This window comes from Magnolia sinica, chromosome 7 (genome assembly GCF_029962835.1).
Source record: "Magnolia sinica isolate HGM2019 chromosome 7, MsV1, whole genome shotgun sequence".
Taxonomy (NCBI): domain Eukaryota; kingdom Viridiplantae; phylum Streptophyta; class Magnoliopsida; order Magnoliales; family Magnoliaceae; genus Magnolia; species Magnolia sinica.
In genome coordinates this window covers 65,634,013-65,643,749 of record NC_080579.1, presented here as the reverse complement: position 1 = coordinate 65,643,749, position 9,737 = coordinate 65,634,013, and the positions used below count along the sequence as shown (strand labels likewise).

The 9,737-nt window shown below is 39.1% G+C and overlaps 1 long non-coding RNA gene across 1 annotated transcript; it reads left to right on the top strand.

The window, feature by feature from the left end:
* The first annotated feature begins 4,948 nt into the window (after positions 1-4,948).
* On the top strand, positions 4,949-9,287 carry LOC131251395 (uncharacterized). Its single transcript, XR_009173814.1, has 4 exons — positions 4,949-7,438; positions 7,587-8,157; positions 8,771-8,880; positions 9,065-9,287. It is a non-coding gene; the product is annotated as an uncharacterized LOC131251395 (long non-coding RNA).
* Positions 9,288-9,737: the final 450 nt, after the last annotated feature.

Below are 9,737 nucleotides of genomic sequence, written 5' to 3'. Positions count from 1 at the left end.
ATGAAAACAAGTTATTATATGTGGTCAAAAGGATTTTGACAGCACCAAAGGAGGAGGCCCAAGAAGACTGGTTGTGAACGAATATTTTCACAACACGAGTATCGTGTGGTGGAAAGGTTGTCAAGGTCATTATTGATGGAGGCAGTAGCATGAACATGGTCTTACAAAGCATGGTGGACAAGTTGAAACTGAAACCTCAAACGCATCCCAAGCCATACAAGATCGCATGGGTGAATGACACATTCATCCCTGTGACTAAGAGGTGCTTAGTCAACTTCTCTCTCGGTCGTTATGTAGAATCGCTTTGGTGCGACATTATTCCAATGAAGGTCACACATATATTACGGGGGCGCCCATGGATATATGATAGGGATGTAACTCATAAGGGTCGCAAGAACACATACAACTTTATATACAAAGGAAAGCCCATTACTCTTAACCCTATGAAGGATGATGAACTTGAAGAGGCAAAGTCGGCTTCCACAGTGTTGAGCATGGCCTGATTCATGGAGGAGAGTCGTGAAAGTGGAGTCATGTATGCTCTGGTAGGATGCAAGATCGATCTAGTTGATAATGTTGTTGTTCAACCACTCGAGATTTTGGACATTCTGTCCCAATTTCAAGATTTGATCCCTGATGAACTACCTAGTGAGCTTCCACCCATGTGCAACATTCAAAATGCTATTGATCTTGTACCTAGAGTGCCATTACTAAATTTTCTAGCATATCGAATGAACCCGACAGAGCATGCAAAGCTTCGTCGACAGGTGGATGCATTATTAACAAAGGAGTTCATTTGTGATAGTCTCAGCCCGTGCGCCGTGCCAGCGTTGTTGACACCAAAGAAGGATGACTGTTGGTGAATGTGTGTTGACAGTCACACTATCAACAAGATAACAACAAAGTACCGTTTTTCCATTCCGCACTTAGATGATATGAAAAAAAGGAAAAAAATGCTACAATTTTTTCGAAGATTGATTTGCGAAGCGGGTACCATCAAATAAGATTTCTTCCTGGTGATGAATGGAAAACTGCTTTCAAGACAAAGGATGGATGGTATGAATGACCAGTTATGCCATTTGGCTTGATGAACGTACCTAGCACATTCATGCTGGTGATTACGCAAATTCTACGGCCAATCATTGGCAAGTTTGTTGTCGTATACTTCGATGACATCTTCATTTATAGCCGTTCACAAGAAGATCATCTGGACCATCTTCGCCAAGTGATGAGAGTACTACGCCATAAGAAACTCTACATCAATTTGAAGAAGTATTCCTTCATGAGTTGTAGCGTGGTCTTTCTCGGGTTCGTCGTTTCCGCAGAGGGTGTAAAGGTTGATTTAGAAAAGATAAGGGCTATTGTTGAATGGTCTACTCCCGTAAACATTCATGAGGTTCATAGTTTTCATGGGCTTGCGACATTTTATTGAAGGTTTATTCGTAACTTTAGTTCCATCATGGCGCCAATTACTGAATGTATGAAGTCCAATCCGTTTGAGTAACTAAAGTAGCAACAAAGGCATTTCAAGAAATCAAGTAGAAAATGACAGAGGCTCCAATTCTTAGACTTCCTGATTTTGAAAAAGTGTTTGAAGTTGCCTGTGATGCATCGCACGTAGGCATAGGAGGTGTTCTTAGCCAGGAAGGACATCCGATGGCCTTTTTCAGTGAGAAGCTCAATGCGGCACGAAAGAAGTATTCTACTTACGATGTGGAGTTTTATGTTATTGTACAAGCTTTGAAGCATTGGCGTCATTACCTCATTCATAGAGAGTTTGTGCTCTATTCTGATCACGAGGCATTACGTTACTTGAATTCTCAGAAGAAGTTAAGTGCTAGGCATGCTAAGTGGAGTGCTTATTTTCAAGAGTTCACTTTCAACCTCAAACATCGCGCTGGTATTGAAAATAAGGTAGCAGATGCCCTCAGCCAAAAGTCGCACCTTTTGTCTACCTTATTAGTTTTTGTTGTTGGATTTGAAGAACTTAAATGGGACTATGCCACAGATGATGATTTTGGAAAGGTATTTTCAACATTTTCGGTGCAGGCACCGAGTACCCAAGGTATAGCTTGCATGATGGGTGCTTATTCTTCGACATGAGGTTGTGTCTTCCTAAGAGTTCCTTGCGAGAGCTTGTTATACAAGAGCTTCATTTAGGGGGCCTAGGTGGTCACTTTGGTATTGATAAAACGACAGCTCTGGTTGAAGATCGTTTTTACTGGCTAGGTTTAAAGAAAGATGTTGGGATCGTTGTTCGTCAATGTCGAGCGTGTCAGCTTGGTAAAGGTAGCAAGCAGAATACTGGTCTTTATACGCCATTACCCGTGCCAGATGCTCCATGGGAAGACATCAGTATGGATTTCATCTTAGGACTGCCTAAGACTCAACGTGGCTATGACTCTATTTATGTTGTGGTTGATAGGTTTTCAAAGATGGCTCATTTTATCACTTGTAAGAAGACATCGGTTGCCATACGCATCGCTAATGTTTTCTTTAAAGAGGTGGTTCGTCTACATGGTGTTCCCAAAACCATTGTATCTGATCGTGACATCAAGTTTATGGGCTACTTCTGGCGCACCTTATGGTCTAAGATGGGAACTAAGTTGAAATTCTCAAGTGCGTATCATCCGCAAACAGATGGGTAGACTGAAGTCGTAAACCGTAGCCTTGGGAATCTACTTCGATGTCTGGTTGGTGATTATATAAGCTCATGGGACATCATGTTACCACAAGCTGAATTCGCTTATAATAGTTCCATGAACCACACTACGGGACTCTCTCCTTTCGAAATTGCGACCAGAATGCGACCGCGACAACCTATCGATTTAGTCCCACTTCCTAGTGTGACTCAATCGAGTCAAGATGCTGAAGCTTTTGCACAACATGTTAAGGAGATTAATGCAGGGGCATTTTCACACCGGGCTCGAGTGGGGTCGCTTGTGGGATGCAAGGGCACACTCGTGGTGGGTGCGGCCCACGGAGGAGGTCTCGTATTCGAGACTCCTCATTGGTGGTGATTAATGCGCATTTCACACCGGGTTCGAGTGAGGTAGCCCGTGGGATGCGGGGACACACTCGGGGTGGGCGGCCCATGTGATTTGTGGCCCACGAAGGGGGTTCGGCCGAGGTCCTAACCCATGCGATGTGGGGCCTGGGCTATGAGATAAAGGGACGCGAGCTCGAAGAAATCATTGAGGACATGTTGGATGGTTGGATAGTTTCCACACGCCAAGGGGGGTATTAGAAGTTTCTTGTCAAATGGAAAGGTCAACCAAAGTCCGATAGCACATGGATTTCTGCAGAGGATTTCAGGCGCATCAACCTAAAACTCTATGAGGAGTAGTGCATTGCCATTAACTCGAAGGAGCCGAGTTTTTTCAAGCTGGGTGGAATTGATGCAAATTGTCCTGCATCCCACACGTGCACGCTTTGCACGTGTGTACAAGAAAAGGACCACATTCCTTTTTTAACGATCCTCACTTTCCATTTTTTCAAATTTCTAGATTAGGAAATCTGCTCTTTCTTTCATATCTTTATTTTTAGGCAGGGAATAATCTTAAATATTTTCTTATCTAAGTATCTTCTTATTTTAGAAAGTTTTGTTACTCAGGTGCTTTCCTATTTCATAGATTCTTATTTTAAATATTTTCTTAAATATAGAAAGCTTTGTTACTTAGGAGCTTTTTCCTATTTCATAGATTTTTAGATTTCATTTCTTTTATTACAGATTGCAAGGTTGATTATAAATAGGACTTCTGTCCTGTGGAATAAGACAACTTGATCAATATTCTCTTTATGAAATTTCCTTCTTTTCTCTATGGTGGCTGTTGAAGGGAGGGAAAGTGATCTCTAGTTTTAGACTAGAGGACTATTGAGCTTGCTCACAGTCTTGCATTGTGATCTCTAGCATCCGGCTAGAGGATTGTTGGATCTTTTCCACAATCTCTTTATTTTCTTATTGATTTATTTGCTTTCCCGTTCGGGTTTGCAGTATCTAATTAGTGAGATATGTAATTTTTGACACAATGGTTGTAATAAGCTTGCTGAAATATATGCTTTGCCCGAAAATGATGAAATTCCAAATCTCGGATGGGCCATAAGCACAAGATCATGTCTGAGTGACTAACCAATGATTTTTAATCGTTGATTTACATGGACAATGCTTGGATGGTGCTGGACAGTGTTTGGACGGTGCTGATTTACATGGACAATGTTTAGACGGTGTTGGTCATCATTTGTGGGCCTTGTGCCTAATAGAATGAGATAGTATAGTGACACACATGTTACTCCTACAGCTATTGAAATGATTTTACGTGTAATCCAAGCTCTCACCGTGGATTTGAAACTCCCTGGATTTGAAACCCCCAGTTACTTTATGCTGCCAAACAACCCGGGGATTCTCAAATCCCCTGAAATCCCCTCGAATCCATGGTGCCAAACGACCCCTTAGTGATTTTTATTTTAGTTTGATTGTAGAAATAGTGGAGCAGATGTTGAGGTTTCTTGTGTCGTGTATTTTGAATTATCTGTGTGGCTCTCCTTCCCAAGTTTCTAGGAGGAAATTGGGAATTTAGTTTCCTGATTTCAAATTCATTGCTAGGTTTATATATATATATATATATATATATATATATATATATATATATATATATATATATATATATATATATATATATAAGATTATGAGCTTTTTTATTGGATTCGTAAATATTGTAGTTAGTTTATTAAGTTAAACTTGACCTATTCCACAATTTTCATGCTCTCAACTTGGTGCCGAAGCACTTTGGAATTTGGATAATTGGATAGTGTCTGAGCATGTCGGTCCTGTGACATTTACGATACCTCCAGTGAGAGAATCAATTAACTATTAAATGTCACTGAATCCAATGCCGAAACATTACCAGCTTACAAATCTGAAAGGCCTTATGATTTTTGAAACATCGGTCATTCCTTTCTAACCATAGAACCTATATGCCTACTAACAAAATTAATCACCCGACTTTTCTCCCAATATTCCCTATACTGGGGCAGGGCCATGACCTTTTCAATCCAACTAGGGCTAGACCAAACCCAGGTCACGACCTAGGTATAGAAAACAGGGGCTAAGCCAGGGCACCCCAAATGGCTCATGCTTAGGGTGGGCCAATCATCATTAGCCCAACCATAGTCAGAAAATTTTTAATGAATGAGAAAAATAATTTTACAAAAGATCGAATGTCTTTTCTTTGTATGAAAAAAACTTTTTATATTGTGATGAATATATAGAGAAGAGAGGGAATTAAATCTCTAATCAGATCCTAAATCTAAGAGCTCTACTGGATAATGATTCCACCAAGCAACCATTACACCTTTTTCATATTTCGGATTCTTAGCACAAGGGCCTAGGGTAAGTGTTGTGAAAGGAGTATGAGATTTCCATTTACCATCCAAACAAAGAACTCAAAATTGGATTCATGTTTCATTAGTTCTTATGAAAATCATGATTGCATAATTTTTTTTCCCTTTCTTTTCTTTGGATTCCAAGTACCCAAACATGCCCTTGGTGAAGAAGAGGATTGCAACATGTGAGATGAGGTGCTAAATTATGAGAGATGAAGTGCATCACAAGCAGAAAAATGAGATGAGACAGTAGAAACTGTTACTTCCTAGCTAGGAAGGGGAGGACTTGTCAGGTACAGCCATATGAAGACAAGAAAGAAGTTGCCAATCAAACATGAAATGGGCAGGAAAGGGGTCAAACACAGTGGCAGTGTTATTTGCAAGGGTTCATTGCACTGTACTGTTGGCCGCTAAGCTGGTTGATTAGCTGCAGCTACCCTGTCTGCCTGCAACATCTGAAGTTAAAAACTATAACTCCTCCCTTAAACATAACTCCAAGCTAAATAATAGAATTTCTGTTAGAATCTGCAGTTATTTATTTCCAGAGGATTCATGTTAGTTTTCCACATCCATGTTTTAGTTGCTCTCTATTAAAAGTAATGATTTTCATTGACTGATTATATGAAACTCTCGCAGGTGATAGTTTGATTGGTTTGGTTTGAGATATAACCTAATAGCCTACGTTGTTTCATTTACCTTGTTTTGGTGATCTTAGAACCAATTCTAAAACCCAGACCCAACTCCTGGTTGTATGATTGGATTGGTTTTGGATTAGAACTTGCCGGCGAAGTGGCCGTATCACTATAACACCCAGTCAGTTGAGCAGAAACAATTTGTAAAAGAAAAAAAAAAAAAGAACTATATCTGTAGGTGAAGAACTCAAATGCTTAGCTCTTTATTTATTTTTATTAGCTTAATTGGATTCAAATAAGCATGATTTTTTTAAAGGCTTTTAAACAGTTTGTATTGGATGTATGGTACACTTCACAGGGTACCCAACAAACAACCAGTGTATATGGATCAACCATAGTACTTTGCTATATATAATGTTTTTGAAGGTGTAATCCATTTACTTGTAATATGAAATATGGGGTTTTGGTTTTAAAAATAATACTAGAAGCTTTCATGGCGATTAACCATGTGATGGATAGATCAATTTGGGGAGTGGACCACATGCATGGCAGGAAAGAATGTCACAGTATTATTGACATTCTCTTATTTTAAGTCTGCACCCGTTGTTGCTTTCCTTTTTAAAGTATCTACTATAATATTTCTTCTTGTGCATTGTCTTATACCATTGCAGTTTCTTTTTTCTTCTGATGCAGCGGAGCAACTGAAAGAGGCAATTTCAGTTGTGTAATAGTTTCTTCCTCCTTTTAGGTACCACACAGAGCATGAGCTGCTCAGATATATTCGTAGGCTACAGTCAAAAGATCTCTCCTTGTGCCATAACATGATTCCTCTGGGATCTTGTGCAATGAAATTAAATGCAGCAGTGGAGACGATGCCTGTTACTTGGCCTGAATTTGCAAACATTAACCCCTTTGCACCTACTGATCAGGCTATGGGTTATCAGGTAGTTACAGCCTTCTTTGTGAAATTTCTGATCTAATTGGCTTTCCTAGTTCAGGAGTGATCCCGATATTGATTATTGTGGTTGTCTTTTTTACTTGAGGAAATGTTCAAAAACTTGGGTGAACTCATGTTCCATTGCTGGTTTCAACTCATTCTTCTTGTAACCCAATGTTGGTTGGGTCAACCAGGTCTGCTCATCTGCTGTATCAGTGTTGCTCACCTGGTGAGTGGGCTTCTCTAATACATGTGTCTGGGCATCTACAAAGTGGCGCCAGATTCATGGATTGGAAAATGTGGCCGCATGTGCAGTGGTTGGGCTGTCCTTGCTTGTCGAGCTAGCCAATCTTTTATTCATAATGAAATTCATTTGAAACATCTTATCATGAAACAAATAGGAATGGATTGAATCATCTGAAAGGGAGCACTTGCATCTGTGTTATCATGTAATTCACGATTGGGAGAGCTGAAGAACAAATGAGAGGTGGGTTATCTTCTTGGGTGTTTGAGTCGCATGCTTTTAACTATTGGGTTGTTAAGAGGATAATTGAATGTTTTTCTTATTCTCTTTTCTGTTTCATCAATGTAGTGTTTATGACTAATTAACGGTCTGTTTTTCTTCATCTCAATAGATAGTTGGAGCTGGCATAGATATTGAAGTACGTGAACTGCACATCTTCCATTGCTGAAAGGGCCTTTAATGTGATGCACTTAAAAGCAAAGGTTTCCGCACAGGTCAAATGTCATCTCCATGAGAGTTGTTGTTTCCATGTACATTTTTGCTATTCATGTAGTTGAGATTTTATACTTCTGTCGTTTTCAATGGGGCCATCATCTTTGTCATTTTCGTCATCCATAGTTTTGATACTCAGTGAGTCGACTTGAAACCTGGGCAATCCAACTCAACTCGACGAGATTTTGAGCCGAATCTTCTCTTGTAAACTCACTCAAAACTTACAATGGTGGTTTGTTGGGAGTTGACAAGATTCATCGAGTCGGCCCCAAAACTAGGTCAATACTACAACTAGGCATGACTTGATCGAATCACTCGCCCAATCTTAAATGGTGGGAAGGTAAAAAATGAGGAAGAAAGGCCTGGAGTGAGGTATGTTGATGACATTGATTCCTGTTCAACCTGGCACTGGCACCCATCTGAAGCGAAGTTTCTCTCTTTCTCCTCAGATGGAGCTTGTCTATACTCCGGTAAAACAAACATTATTGTGATCATTTTTCTCTTTTTTCTCAAACAAAACCTTATCTAAATTGCTGAGTTTTGGATCACTATTGGATCCTTGGCTTGAGGATATGCATAGTATCCATGGTTCAGTGACATGGTTGATTCGATGAGCTCCATCATGTATGGAATGTGCTCCGGATGTCTCCCAGACTGCACAATCCATTCCTAGTCATCGAATTGTTGGCATTTTGTTGGTTGAATGGGACTATTTTGTGCTTCCTTTCTTAGTTTTTGCAGACCAACAATTGAAAGGTTGGAATTGTTCAATTAATTAGGCTTTCAAGGCCATTCTCCATTGACTGGGGCCAATCAGATCAACAGCCTGGATCACCCCAAACTTGGGCTTAACCTGTACAGAGGATGCAAGGATACTATCATCTTTGAGTTGAGAATAGTATAATACCTCATCAGTTATTGCATATTTGATTTTTCATACTGCTTTAACTGATTATTTTTCTTTAATGAACTGGGTATCTTTTTGAGAAGTATTTAGACTAGGGATCATTAGTGACTTCCTGATAATTATAATTTGAAATGATTTTTTTGTTCATGTTATATACTTCTTTTTCAATTACTTAGGTGGGAAGGAAGGAGTTCTTGTGGTTTGGCAGCTTGACGCAGGGTTTTTGCCACATATATGATCCCCACTTCTATATTTTACGCATTCTGCGGATCCTTCCATTTCCTCCGTAAGGATATCTTCTTTGTACTTGTATAACATCATAGAAAGTCTTGTTTCAAATTGGTTGTGTTTCTTCTCATAACATGGGTCTTTTATAATTCTTTCATAATGCTCTGTCATAAAACATCAAGATATTTGCAAGTACACTTCAAAAGAAATTTGATTATTATAATGCTGGGATCATTTTACAGGCATTTATCATAGAAGGTCATCAAATAAGTTTCCTGCTAGCTAGACAAATAGGAGAGGCCTAGCCAATCAGAGCTAACTAAGTCAGCTGTTGCAAGCCCAATGACACCAGACCTTGGTTTTTCAAGTGTGTTTCCTTGTAGTACTTTGTCTACATGCTAATGTTATGTAACAGTTTGCTGCATTATAGCTTGTTTTGAAAACTTTAAATAGACAGGAAACTTTTTTTTTTTGGCTAGTATTATGCTTTTATGAATGGATTAAAATGAATGATTGTATTTGATTGAATGAATAAATAATTATGCACAGATTTATAAATTGATTAAAACAAATGATTTAGCTTCAATTGTTGGGAGTTGTGGTTAAAAATTGAATTTAGACTCAGTTGATACTAATAAAGGCTAAATTCATTTTTAATCTCAGTTAGCCAAACTAAGACTACAACTCTGGTGGCTAAAGGCCTTTGCCAAGTTATTGAGAACTGAGGTTAAAAATAAATTTAGCTTCGGTTGGAGGCAACTGAGGCTAAAGTTTGTATTTAGTTTCGGTTGAAAACAAAGGAAGTTAAAATTTTGATTTAGCCTCATTTCGAGGCAATTGAAGCTAAAAATGTTCTTTTAACTTCACTTGAAGAATCGAGGCTATATGAGCATTTTTAGCTTCGGTTGCTAAAAC